Genomic DNA, 15123 nt, shown 5'->3' on the forward strand with positions numbered 1-15123 from the left:
CGGCCGAAGGTGAGCCGGGAGCGGGAGGTGACTCCCCCCGGAAGACTGTGCACCAAAGCGGAGCCCACCCGCATGGCCTGCGTGCAACGCGGCCGAAAATAAACTCAAAACACGGCAAGACTCGCGGAGCCCACCCGCGGCCTGCCTGCAGCGCCCCCCTCCCCGCCGCGTGTGTGAAGTGCGGCGGAGGGGTGAAAGACTGTGCCGAAGAGCGCCTAGACGGGCACAATGCTGCCGTAAATAAACTGACACTGAAGCAGAGCCAGCGGAGCCCACCCGCGGCCTGCCTGGGATGCCTCCTGCCCCCCGCCGCGAGGGTGAATGAGCACAACTCATGCAGGACTCGCGGAGCCCACCCGCGGCCTGCCTGTGGTGCCTCCTGTCCGCCGTTGCGAGGATGAATGAACATTAATCAAGCAGGACTCGCGGAGCCCACCCGCGGCCTGCCTGCAGCGCCCCCTCCCCCGCCGCGTGTGTGAAGCTGCGGCGGCGGGGAGCGCGTGGAGAGCTGCCGAGTTTAAGAAAATACAAAAGCGGAGCCCACCCGCAGCTGCTGCACACAAACTGTCCCCCGCAGCCCATGAACTGGAGCTGCGGCAGCGGGGAGAGGACACAGCTTGCAGCCGTTCAAAAGCGGCAAGCACTCACTGAAGTCGGCTTTTCCTCCGCCCAGCGCAGCGTGTGAGCTGAGGCGCTGCGGCGGCAGGGCGGGGGTGAGCATGGAGACTACTACAGTGCAGGGAGGCACGTAGTCCAACGCCAGCTACAGTTGAACCCCCCAGCCATTTTCCCCCCCCCCACCGAGCAGCGAGTGAATGAAAGGCTGCTGCGGGCGGGGGCAACGAGGAGAGCCACGAGAGACTGCCTGCAGCCATCAGAGCACCCCCCCCCCTTCCTCAGCCCGCGACCGGAAGGGGCTTGCAGAGAGGGAAGGGGACAAGGGAAAGACTGCATGCGGCCAGCGCTGCCCAAAGAGTGTGGTGCCAAGCCACCTTTTCCCACCCAGCCCTGCCAAGTGTAGAGCCTACCTGCCATCCAGCCTGCAGCTCCATCGGGTCGTCCGCTGTCCTCCAGCATGCCAGTGGAGCCGGAGTGGCTACAGCACCAACTGCACCCACGGAGCCCAACACTGGCAGCTCAGCTCCACTTGTGAACACCGAGGAAAGCTCCACAAAAGCCCACAAAGAGGTGAACTGCTATCCAATCTATCCAGCACTGCCATCTAGTGGCCGGCTGTAAGAAGAGCACAGGAGGGAGCAGCAAACAAGCCTCGGGCCAACCACCTACAGACTGCAACCTAGAACAAGGCCGCAGCAACACAGTGCCCGCAGAGTGCAGTTCCATAAGCCGAAGGACTCCCGGCGAGACCGAAACAAGCATTGGTCAAAGCAAGTGCCATGTCAACAGGTGGCACAAAACCACATCCACGTCTGTCAGTGGTGCTGCCGCCACCCCGAGATCGGAAGGGACTCCACACAACAGCACAGCACTGCGCAGCAACACGCAAGGAGTGAAGGAACTCCACGCACCAGATAGCACCGACACAATGTGAGACTGGACTAACCGTGTGCAGGAACACTGCCATGCCCAAAGGACGCCACGCCAATACGCAACCTCCTGAAGACAAAAGGGAGACCGCGCAGAGACAAGCCAGCAACGCAGTAACACGCCACGAGGCGCAGGAACGCGCCAGAAACACAAAACTGGTACAGACCAAAGGACTCCTGGGGGCCCAGTGCAATCAGTGAATCTGCAAGCCACCTACTTACTGGGTCGGACCCCCACACTACAGGGTCACACGTCCCAGTGCCGGCATTTTCAATCAGCAGAGCCCTGCAGATCCTGGAAGACTGCCGAGGAGCCCCCCCCCCCCTGCTATTGGGTGGCCATCCAGCACCATCACACCTACACACACCAAAGGAACAAGCATTGCACGAACCCACGACGGGTCAGTAGCAGCAAGGGGCAAGGAACTGAGTAACGCCCCAAGGAACCAAGCAGCAAGTAAATGCGCGACGCAACACAACGCAACCACACCTGGAATCTACAACCACACAGCAAGTAAGTGCGCAACCACGCAGAAGACACCCACACACACCAGCAAAGGGTCTGCAGATGCCACTTCCAGCGCGACGTGGAAAGAGGCACGAACGCCTCACCAAGCACTCAAGCACTAACAGAACGTCTGGAGGAAACGACTGCCAAGCACTGGAAGAACGTCCAGGGAAAACGAGTGCCGAGATCAAACGACGGAGAGAGCAGCGACGCCTTGTGGCCACAGGTGTTCACCGCAGCATCAACCACTCCCGCCAACGGTCCAAAGCAGCAAGTCCCTGACACCAGCCAAAGCAGCAAGTACCCAACGACTCGCAACAAGCGTCCAAGAATTCCACACCCGCACGCCAGGACTGCGCAGCACTGCGCCGGAACGTGCCAGGAATCAAGGGCGCCACAGTGACGCTACACAGCGACACGCCAATGCCACGGGACAGCACACAAAGGTCCCCAACAGAGACAGCCATGTCTTGCAGCAACCGGAGCGCCATCGTCAGCACGCATGGCAGCATGCACCGGAGTTGCACCAGGAGCGGTGACGCAACCCTCCTCCGCGCAGACAAAGCGCGCCAACGCCAAAACACCGTGACGGTGAATAGCGACCACAAAGAAAATAGCACAGCATGACAACTCATGCCCAAGATGAAAATTGACCAACATGGAAAGAGAGGGCGCGACGCCATGAAGAAAAGGAAGATACGACGACAGGTCTAGTCACCAAGCCAAGTGAAGACAGTGTCCTACCACATGGACAAGACCACGGGGACCACATGTAGAGGGCCCGCTACATGGAGAATCCTGGTTAGCATGAGAAAGCACGAGAGAAGACCGGACCAGACCAACCACTGAAGAACTGCATGGGTGTCCCGTGAACCTGAAGCTTACCGAAGCAGAGCATACCCGAGCACTAGACAATCCACCCTTGTGGACTACACAAGACTCGACTGTGGCCATGTCCGAAGTTCGGCAGCGACCCGTACAGCCCACGCGATCAAGTGGCGGTCCAGGGGACAAGGGCCTCGGCCGCATATCCTGTGAGAGAGGAATCCGGATGGGAGAGGTGCAGCAGCGGCAGCTCCACGACAGGCAACAGGAAGCATGAAGGCCCCAGGTACTCACCTGGCACTGAGAAACGGTCTGTTAAAGACACTGAACCCATGTCCTAACGGCAAGCCAATCCTGGCGGACGACATCCACACCCCCGAGGACATCATGAGAGACTTGGCGGTGAGTCCGTTGGCAGTTCGGCAGCGACGCCTTTGCGCGGCTCATGCGAAGCCCGCACGGCCCACCCGGTCCCGTTGTGTCCGACAAGAGGGTCCTCCCAGCGTCTCTAGTGAGAGAAGAGTCCAAGCAGGAGAGGCCAGTCTTCAAGGCTCCCGTGAGAGGGGAGTCCAGCAAGAAAGGCAAGTCGGAAGTTACCTGGCCGGACGGAGATGTGAAGGCATCGAGATCATCAAATCCAAAGAAAGACCTCTCGTGCCATGATCGTCTCCTACAACCAACAAGCGTGGTCATCCACTGGACTAGGAACACCTGCGAGACCCCTCAAGGGTCACACCCTTCCTGCTCCCAAAGTGAGAACACTGTACATAAGCGTCAATACAGCAAGACAAGGATGATCTGAAGTACACCGCCGAGGTGAAGCTCATCTGACTGACTTTGTAGTCCTGGAACTTTCAACATCCTCCCAGCTGATCGCCTGAAGAAGATCTGTTGAGGCTATCAACTGTTATTGTTCTGTTTTCCTACAGGTTGGACATTCGCTTTTCATTTCATTAAAGTTGGGGAGGAATGTAGTGTCCTGCTAGGACACAGTCTAGTTGTTATAGATGTAACCCTACACTAAACACCCACCCACCACAGACGTCACTGGGTCAGGTGACGCTGCCAATAAAGGAGCCAGAGCGCACGTGCTCGGGGCCAGATCTGCTATCCCCCAACTGGCGTCCGTGTGCCTCATTCCTCCACTATGTGGGCCTAAGGCCCAACACTACATAATCCTAAATCCTTATGTATCGCAACTGGTTCTTATGTAAAGCGCTCTGACACCTTCGGGTAATGTTCGCGCTATATAAAATCGCATTAAATAAAATAGAAATAAAATAAAAAACCACTGGACTAACCACTAACATTGGGTTCGGGAGCAGCGTGCCGCCTTGGTGTAAAGCACGTCAACGCCTCGAAGGGGTTTCCTTCTTTTATGTCTATGCCCCTGTCACTTTGTTGTTTTTCCCTCTTCTCTGTCTACTCTCCGGCTGCTGTCACTCTGGTTTTCCGGTTTGTAGCGTATGCGCTTCCGGGTCGCGTGGCACAGCAGGGACAGAGTAGGCTGAGCCGGAGCACCGCTGAAGCTGCGCTACCCCGCATACAGCGCCACGGAGCCCCCACTGGAGCGGCAGCTGAAGGCTTCAGCAGGTGGGACATTGGGGGCCAGTTGGAAGGGGAGAGCATGACACTGCGGGAGTTTAAAGGGACACCTCAGACAGTTGAGGAAAGGAGGAGGAACTGTCATGGAGGGGTGGGGGGAGGAGGAGGAGTTTCTGCTGCACTAATCACCATCACTGCCGTTTACGTGTCTTTGGGGGTAGAGAGCCCGGCGCAGCTTCTGTCTCCAGCCGCACGTCACTCCTAGCATCAGTCCTGTTCCACAGTCTCTGTCTGCTTCAGACCGTCGCACAACCAGTACTGACCCCATCCAAACCATAGTTCCACTTGCTAAGCACAGTTCTACTTCTGTCCATTAGTTTGTGACCTACTGTACTTAAGATATGCGGAGAAGTATCTTGTGGATATATGCAGTTTGTGAGGCTTTTTTTAATAATAGCAGGGGTTGACTGGTGTCGTAGCCTTTGATAGTGCATCATTACACGTCGTTCAATCTAATGAAATAATGCAGTTCAACTCGAACTCCTCGCCTTAGTGTTCTTTCTAAAGACTGGGATGGAGCAGGACACGATAGGTAATCGGAACTGGAGATCATACAGAACTTAATATAAGTCTCTGCTCACGGTGATTCGGATGATGGCAAATTCTGTTGTACACTGAATTGATCTAACATGCTCCTAGAAAAAAACATGGCTCCAACGAAGGCTACTACATCAGGTAGCGCTTCTCAGATCGCGTGATTACATTTTATTTTCTGTTTGATTTTTCAACCAGTTCCATTTTTTTCTATAAGTTTATATACTATTCACCATTTTGAACTAAAAAGGTGGGTGGGGAGGGGTGAGAAAGGCGTTCGTTTGTGCACACTGTCTGGGTCTTTCAGTGAACATCTTTGTACATTTCGTATTCAGGACTAACGCTGCTCGTCCAAAGTGTAGTCAGATGCTCTCTGTGAGGTGGCAGCTTATATATTGATGCCATACTCGTTGAGACGGCAATACTTGAATGATAGCGGATAAATAAACAAATGGTGCCTGTGAGTGTTTGACTTTACTCTGCCGGTATGCCGCAAGTCTACCAGCAGGGTATTAATTATTAACTCTTGCATACAAAAGCTGTTTCCTGTTAGTTAGGTTGCTGTGCAGGGAAACTGTATCATATGACCTAAACAGTCGTCTTTAACCACAGTGTACTGTTCGCGCCTGGATTTACATGTAACATGTATTATTTCTGGAATGTGTGCATTTATTTTCAAGCTGCCAACGCGCCAGGCAGGAAAACCAACGGTCGTTTAAGATAGTATTCAGCAATGTACCAACAACGTAAATAACTGAATAATTATGTCAGCTTCCAGGTGACTGAACAAGAGTAAATTAAACCAACTATTTTTAAACTTTGAGGAATAGAAATTGATGAAACCTGACGCCTCACCCACACCCTCTTAGACTTCCTGGTTTTGTTGCTGTTTGGCTTGCCTTTACTGTTTGGTTCCTTTCTTATCTGATCTTTCTTCCTTCATGTGTTACTTCCTCAACATTTACACATAGTGCTTTAGGAAGGATGGAAAAGGCGGGGGTGTGGGGTCTTTAAAGAGGCATGGCAATGAAACAACAACTCCTTTAAAGGGGCGTGGCTTTTGCAACAAAGGGCGTGGACTAAAATAGGGGACCAGAATCGTGGCTGCTCAAATATTAAAACAAACAGTTAATTTACAAAATTCATAGGCAACAATCTATTTAAATTTTTGCAGAAACATTTTTCTGTGACCTTAGAAGTAGTACGACTGAAAAGGAGTTTTTTTTAACAGAGAATACCTGTATTTATAAAAAAAATAGACACATTTCATGAGCTAGTTCTCGCAGGATGCCTGTTTCTATTCTCTGCATATAAAAAGTCTAACATATATTGTTTGGGTTACTTTTATCAGTGAATGCAGCAGAACTTTTATTTTCAATTTGAAAGCATTACGCAGAGATATGATGCCTTTTAGCTATCCTAAAGATTGTATTTCATTCTGAAAGTTGTGGCAGCCATGGGAAAGCGAGATGCTAGTAGTAATGAATGAAGGACTAAAAACTTCACAATGGGTTAATAGCAATGGCAACGAGCCCCAGGGTACATGGCAGCCAGAGAGACAAAGCGACGTCGTGATAGCAATCCCGGAACAAATGCATAGACACTCCGAGCAGTTCACAAAGTGCCCTTGCTCTGTGCTTCAGTAAAGGAGGACTTTACACCCACAGGTTTATCTTAAAAGAAATACAACAAAATAAAAACACTGCACAGGACATTGCATCAGTTGCAGTAAACACACTATCCCAGTAACTATGGGGAAAGGAGGGTTTTAACGTAATGCTTTATTTCTTATGGGCTTGAAAAAGGTGTAGAAGCTGCTAAAAACTAGGCAGCTGCAAAAATAATAGATGGACGGAATACTGAATAATGCCCTGTTCAAAGATCTGGGCCTAAGGCAATCGTTTTTTTGCTCACCTCGCCACCCCAGATTGTACCCAGCCATATGTAAATCAGTCATGACCCAGCTCCCATAGGAACCGTCCAGACCGAACTGCCAGGCCAGGTCCTACCTGAACCGGAAACAGGCATCCTAGGACCAGTTTTGGGGTATCACCTCTCATCAGTTAGGATAGCCTGAATCCAGTGGCATGGCAAGCACGGGGCCCACGTCTGAGCATCCCGTCCCACTTAGGGTGACAAATGCAAAAAGAACAATTGATATGTGGAATGCTGAACAATGTCAAACACTCACCCCTGTGTGCATTGTGCTTCCTGGAGCCTTGCTGAGGAAGTTGCAGAACATAGAGGTCTTTCTTGCACGTGTACTGTGCAAATATAACCGCAGGAATATTCTGGCTGCTGATTAAGCAGCATATTCATTCATTGGTCTGGGTTTTAAACAGTGGGCGTGGTTTACTTTCTGAAGCCCATTTGGCCCTAAGATTCATTCAACACCTTTGTGTGCTGAAACAACCATGCTTCAAAATGACTGGCTATAAGGGTAACATGTCCAGGTTCTGGTCCTGCAGCTTTGGAATTCTGTTCCGAACCAGCCCTGACATACTTTTGTCTAGTCTCTGTTGTAGATGGCTCTGAAACCATATTTCTTATGGGAGTCTCCTGTTTCTTGTGTTTATGGCCTACCCATCTCCATGTGGGTCATAGTACCAGGATGCAGTCCAGCGACATTTGCTCTGTATGAATAAATAACTGAAATGGTCTGTTGAGGATTGCAAACATTTGTTGATTCTGTTGTTCTACTAATGACATTTTTGGTTGTATTATTTTGTTTGGTTTTCAGTCTATATGGTGTCTACTTTCTATATATTTGTATTTCATTGGTTCATTCAATTGGGCACAAAGTCTCTGAAGGACAGGTTTAGGGTAGTCAACACAGAATCACTTGTGTTAATTTTTATTCTTCACTTCAACAAGTTATAGACTGATTTACGGAACATTTAACATGAAGCCTGAGCTAATGTAGATTAAACTCTATATGTTAGTATAAATATGTTAATTCATCTTTTAGGATATCTGCAATTAAACTATCCTATTACACCTTTTGTAAGTGCTTTTTTGTTACCAATTGTATGCAAATAAAATGTAGAAATAAAATATTGACAATCCAGGCTTGAAAGAATTCACCTTTGGTAAATTTGTGGTGCTAAGATGCGAATAATGTACTGAAGAATGGAATTAAATATTTATGAGAAACCCAATCGCTTGACACCATGTCAGATGAGTTTTCTGTGAACCTACATGATTCTGATTGTATGACACAGTGGCTTTAATTCTTTTAATTTCTCTGACTAAATTGGTATTTGAATACTAATCGCAGCATGGGGGGAAGCACTGTTATTTTTTTCCCTCAGGGTTATCAGAGGGCAAGTCTACAACAAAGCGATACTCGGGGGCGGTGGCATAAGACACTCCAGAAGGGTCCCGAATCCCCTTTGTCCCCTAAAAGATCTCCTCAATGGTTGTTTGGCTGCAGGCTATGCCTACATCCGCAGACCCCTAAAGGTCACATGGTTATCATTATCAGTCAGTCAAGAGGTCTTTATTCGATTTACATCATAAAAGACATTCACATATACATAACAATAGCATTTTGCATATAAGATAATAAATACATAACAATTTAAAATCGTGATAAGAAAATATTAAATTTAAAGTCAATGATAGACGAAGAGTCCCCTTGCTACTTAAAAACATCTTGCTTTAAAAAAACACAGTACAGCATAAAATTCATTTGCCAAGGTTGCGGGTTCACAAAATCCTCTCATAAAATCTGTAAATCTCTTTCTGTGGCCTGCACACCTTTGAAACCATTCTGGTGTGTGAGCACACTATTCTGCAAACTACTATAAATGGCTCTTGGTCCATTAACATTAAACTAGTGATCTGTTTCACTACAAGTTCACAGATAAACCACAGACTTAACAAATGATTTTTTTTTTAAATAAAACTTATGTTGATGGACTTTATAGATGGTAAAAACTGAGAAATCTACAAAGATGGGCTTTTATGTTTATCAGTTCTACTGCGCCCATGGCCTGAATTAATTAAAATAGCCATACATTTAGGGTGTACTTGAATGAAAGAGGTGAGCATAGCCACTGTAGAATTAATCATGATGCAAACGCATAATTATACTATTGGAAATTTCATATTCTGTGATCAAATGTAAAAACCCTTGCTCCAGACAAAATTAAAGTTCATTCATGGAAGAAAGTCAAGTCTGAGTTGATAGAAGCATTTTTCTATAATCCTACAGGAATATTCCTCACCTGCAGTGTAGAAAATGTACCTCAGATGTTATGTTAACCACAGTTCTAAGGTAGGGGCTATGTAGAACTCTACAACATTGTCAGCAGAAAGAAGTTTATTGGTTCATCACTAAATTGGCATACAGGCCAGTCATCACTAGTAAACTGGACGTATGCTATTGGAATCACATTCCCAGAAGGGTGTTTTCTGTATACTAGACCGATTCAGATCCCTAACTGTCCGTAACACAATTTGTCTTCTTTTACTGCGATTGTTCAAGAAACTTGATATATTTACATTAACAATAAATTAAATCTACATTTTCTTCATCACCCCTTCAATTTCATCCGCCAAATGCAGATTTTGCAGACAGTTTCATAGTCAATCTGAGACTGAAAATGTTTTCTTCATTTCTTAACTGTGCCCAGGTACGTAGGAGTACACATAGCATGATACTCTACTGTAAATGCAGAGTAATGGAACTCTGTACTTTAGAGGGGTACAGAATAGGGATGTAATTTGGAGTTCTTTGCTCCCTCGCAATTAGAGGCTTTCATTTGGTTTCATCTGCTTTAACCCCGTCAGCGCTAATGACAAAGCCAGCTCGTCATGGGCGTTACCTGCGCTACGCGGATGACGAGCTGGCTTTGTCAGAAACAAGCCATTTTTTAAATTTCAGCGCACAGCGGGAAAACGCGGTAGGGGTTAAAATACATGTTTGTGATCTCTGACCTCTATTTTACTCAAGGAATTTCAAAGCACATGTTTATTATTATGATTGAGAATTACTCTACCTCATTTAAATATATTTCATGGTTGTGGGCAAAGGGGTATGTATTGCTCTCGAAGGGTAAGCAAGCATCACTGCCAATGAGCCAATACTAGTAAGGATAACTTCAGAACCATTATCCCACTTTCTTGATTAGTGTGTGCCTGATAGTATGTTTGTACATTTGGGACTCCCAGACCCCCCCCCCCCCCATTTTGGTTATAGAGTGCTCTGCATTCTTGGTCACTTACCTGCCCATATGTTTTCTTCAGTACGTCTCTGGAGTTTCATCAGTTCACCCTTTGATACTCATAGAGTTGTGGGAGCTGAACTCCTATTTTGTTGTTCCACATATTTTACGTTATGCAGTTCAACTCCATAAGTCTACTCACTGATCTAGCAGTAAGAGACTACCCTCCCCATCAGTAACACAACTTAGCAGAGTAAATCATAATTAGAAACTGGGACTATTTAAGAAGTGAGTTCTAGTTCAAAATTAGGTTTAAAAGGTTTAATACAGATCATTAAATAAAGCATTAAGGTAAAAATGCATAATTTCCTACCTACCTGGAGCCCACAGGGCTCGACCACTGCGCACTGTAGATATGGTGAATACCCCACATTTTACACTTATTTAAATTTGACACAAAAGAAATATCTTTTCATGAATATTCACTTTTACTTTGCGAATGTTTTTTTTCTTATAAAAAAATCGCAAAGTAAAAGTGAATATTCATGAAAAAATATTTCTTTTGTGCCGAATTTAAATAAGTGTAAAATGTGCAGAGAAATTGATTAAGTACAATGTATTGAGTTTTTTTAAAACACAACTAGAGCAGTGGGGTATTCACCACAGCTACAGTGCGCAGTGGTCGAGCCCTGTGGGCTCGAGGTAGGTAGGTTTCAATGTAAGCACGGTCAAGACAAACGTGCTACCTCTACAGCACGCTAGGACTAAATATAAGTTCAATTTTTTAAAGAATAGAATTTAAATTTGAAATACACAATAAAGAAGAGGGTCTAAAAGGAGTGCTTCTCTACCCAACGCAAAAATGCATAATTTGCCATGAAGGCTCCGATACAGAATCACAAGTGATAACAGAATTCCTAGTTAGTCAATGGAATGTCTTTAAGTGTCAAACTCTTAAAGAGTATAGACAGCATCCTAAGTGAGTAAATCTAAAAATATTTGGACTGCGTTTCAAGAGGAAAATTGAAAGTCTCCCCGATTTATCAAAACAAAGGGTTTTTATACAAAATATATGAATATTAATTAATATAATTGCAAATTCAGCATGGTACGATCATTGTTAGATCACAGTGGCACATCAAAACCAATTTAGTAAATTTGAAAGGTTCTTAAACCAACCCTTTTCTTAAGATTACATAAATCATCCACTTGCTTCCTCATTAACTGCACTCTAGAGATGTACAACACAATAATAAATATTTTCTTTACAATGGGTCGTAGAATTATGTTCTTATGCATGTGCTGCTTCGGAACTAGAAGTGGAAATCCCTCAAAATAGTACATCAGGAACCCCAATAGTTTCTAAACTGTGCGCCGTGGCACCCCAGTGCACCGCTAAAACCAGCCAGGTGCACCGTGGTCAGTGCACCGCTAAAACCAGCCAGGTGCACCGTGGTCGCAGTTGCTGAGCATAGTTATTAACAGCCTGCAATCGTCAGGAAGGATTTTTTGCTTATTTACAAATGTTTTGACATTTAGAGTTTTAAAAGTTGTTTATTTCCATTCGTGGTGCCCCATGCAAGAGCTCCAAGTGGTACGGTATCCCTGTCCGCACAATTAATGTCTGCCCCAGGTTAGTCACAGCTCCCTCGGGCAAGGCATCCCTGTCTGCTGTCTCATAGTGATAATAATTAAAGCGTTATTTTTTTTATAGCTCGCTCTGCTGACCTTTTCTCAAACTCTGTAACAGAGGTTCTAGCACCCAACAGACTGGGCCCAGATATATTATTGTTAAGTATAGGATAGGTATTTGCATAACTCAAAAATCATTTGTGACAGAACTCGGTAAAATGGCAGTGTTGATTAGTTTTTGTGCACAAAGTATAATTGTGTCTGCAGTCATGATGAGCTTAAAGCCGTATTGCATCAACTATTGCAAAACACCTGATTATGTATGAAAATGTTCATGCCGAAACACCGCAAACAGCAATAGGATTTCATCGTAACCCACAAATGCAAAATTCACACAAAGTAGCAGAACCTAGTGCTGCATGAAATTCTAATTCCAAATGGAAACAAGTGTATAACATGGCCATGAGTCGGAAGGGTGGCATTGTGTTATTTCCCAAAAATAGTAAATGTAGCTTTTGTCACCATAGGGCAGTCATATGAGTTACAATGGTTCTCAAGAATTTCCTTTGACTGCATAAATTATAAACGTTGGTGCTTGATTATAACTTGTGGTTTCTGGTATAATGAAAAAATCCACTTAGCGATTCCTGACTGCTGGCTGCACTACTGAATATAGACCCCAACAATATCGTGGTACAAGAATATCAAAGAAAGAATAACGAGGGACAAAATATCAAAAGCTATGAGCATATAGGGAAGTATGGATTTGCAATTCCTAACTCTACATCTATGTACCGTGACAATATATATAGAGTAGGTACATGTAGGTGGAGTTAGGTATAGAAAATCGAGACTTACTTACATGTCGATGTTTTTCTCCAATATTTTGTCCTTGATATTATGTTCCACCAATAATGTGGGTTCGATATTCATGGGTACATATCTGAATGCCATGTCATTTGTGTTACTGTTAATATCATCATAAATATGGCACTAATCTATTTGTTCCTGTTGGCACAATGCAATCCTGCAGATTTTCATGCATCGTTTAACTGTATGGATCTTAGTAAATCTGCCCCATGATATCAGTTCCTTACCTTAGCTCAGTAGTTCCCAGACTGTGCACTGTGGCAGCCTGGTGTGCCTCCAAAACCAGCCAGGGGCACCGCAGTCACATTCGCTGAGCAGAGTCCATTATGACAGTAATTACCAAACTATGCACCGTGGCACCTCAGTTCCCCCTGTTGGTTTTGGTGGGATGTGTCCAGCTCCAGACTGAGCGCGCATGAACAGCAAACAGATTTAGGCACTGCATGTCCTGAGGGCACACAAATAATGTAAAAAGAGAGAGTAGGCATAGCCTTGCAATGCGCTCACTATTCTCCATATCTTCATCCCAATTGTTTTCAGGGATTAAAATGGGAGTGCTACCAAGGCCGTGCTACCATCGCAACCCCCCAGCCAAAAAAAGAAATGTAATCGGGAGCCATGGCCAAAGGGTCAAGGGAGCCGTGGGTCAAAAAAGTTTGGGAACCGCTGAGGTACACGATGGAAAGTTTAATTCAAAGTACATGCCTTTGAACTCTACAGTCCACTTACTTCATTGAGTACTATGTTATGCGGACGCTGTGGGGAGATTTACAGCTAGTAAATGATTGGGAGGGGCAATGAGCAGGAACAAGAAGAGCAGAACTCCAGAAACTGCATCCATTTTAAAATAATGGTGTCTCACCTGAAAATGTGCTATAACCTACTAAATTATTAATCGCACTTCTAAATAGGATAATCATATTGTTTTAATTGCAAAATCATTAGTTCGTCTGTTACGGTCATAATTCTCATTAAAATTACTTATTCATCAAATAATTTTTCTCCCAAAATTGCTCATCAGAAAAAAACATTGATAACGGTAGTGTTTGAGAAATGTATAACACTTTATGGGAGGATGGTCATTTTGATTCCTTATATGTCCAACTCAGCAACCCTTCAGGCTTGCAGGTGTGCATTGATTGACTTGTATAGTTTGGTATTTTCAGTGCATCATGTTATTTATAAGAGGAGTAAGGTTGACACCCAGGTATCTAATATGAGTTGAGGGCCAGTTTAAGGGTGTGCTCAATTGTAGCTCGGATGATGTCTCCTTGTCCACTGTGACTAGAGTGACACTCTGATTTGGTCATGTTCACCTTAAATCGTTCTACCCGTTGGTATTTTTCCAATTCCCTCATTATGTATGTGGTTTAAGTGGCTAGGTCAACTAAAGTTAGAAGGTGATCATCAGCAAATAGTGCAATTTTGAATCTTTCTATCCTCTGTTATTTGCCTAGTAGGTTTGTTGTCTTTAATCCTTTGTGCTATAGACTTGAGGTGTAATGTCAAAGAGTGTTGACCAGGGGTATCCTGTCTTGTATCTCTTTTAACTCAAACTGTCTCTGTTAGAAATCCTTTTCCCCTCACTCTTGCTCAGGGAGGTCAATATCCTGCTAATAACCATCCCAACAGTTCTTCTACGAACCCTATATGTTGTAAGATTGCTTTCATAAATGATCTGTGTTCCTGATTAAATTCCTTTTCCAAATCCAGGGGATATGGGACAGTAACACCAGCTGTAATGTTTCTCTGTTATATGTATCTAATGCAGGTCTTTTTTGGGTTACCACTGATTTGTCTACGTTTTTATATATCCTGTGCCTAGTCTGGATAGAATAGTTAGGGCATTATCTGTTACTTACAGACTTACAAGTACTCCTGTAATTGGTTTCTAGTCAATGTTTAGGAGAGGTAACAGTTTAATTGAGCATGGTGTCCTTTACCAGCGTTAATATCAGGGCTATGACCGTCTCCTCAATGCTATTTGTTATGCAGCAAGTAAATTTAAAGGAAATTAATAATTCCTGCAGATTTATGAGGAGTGGGAAAAAAACCTTATGAAAGTTGTCTGTGAACACGTCTGAGCCTGGTTCCTTGGAGGAAGTCTAATCGCTAGAAGTATTTCTTCTTTAATGAATGAAGAATTTGACCTTTTTCAAAGGTTTGTTTTTTGGCAGCTTAGTTGGTCTTTTTTGTGTTCAGATGTCTATGAAGTCCGACTCCTTTGTATATGATTTTTTGTTGAATTTGTAGACTACTTCTATCATCCTTGGTTGTCATCTACTGTCATCAACTGGGCTTCCCTTTTCTTTTTTCAGACAAGCTGCTTCTTTTATAAATGACCTTGGAGGTCAGCTTTTAGAGCATCTTATCGAATTGCTAATCAGACTTCATCAACAATGTTAAAGTGTATGTAGTCTTTTAATGGCTTTTT

The 15123-nt window shown here is 44.9% G+C and overlaps 1 protein-coding gene across 4 annotated transcripts in view; it reads left to right on the forward strand.

The window, feature by feature from the left end:
* The first annotated feature begins 4326 nt into the window (after window positions 1-4326).
* ARFIP1 (ARF interacting protein 1) overlaps window positions 4327-15123 on the forward strand; it is a 366293-nt gene continuing 355496 nt past the window's right edge. For 2 of the 4 annotated variants that reach the window (XM_078676935.1, XM_078676936.1), the window contains exon 1: window positions 4335-4473. The gene's annotated coding sequence lies outside the window, so the exon portion shown is untranslated. Of the gene's footprint in view, window positions 4474-15123 lie in introns of all 4 variants that reach the window. The other 2 variants (XM_078676937.1, XM_078676938.1) reach the window with 2 other exon arrangements.

This window comes from Lissotriton helveticus, chromosome 2_1 (genome assembly GCF_964261635.1).
Source record: "Lissotriton helveticus chromosome 2_1, aLisHel1.1, whole genome shotgun sequence".
Taxonomy (NCBI): Eukaryota; Metazoa; Chordata; class Amphibia; order Caudata; family Salamandridae; genus Lissotriton; species Lissotriton helveticus.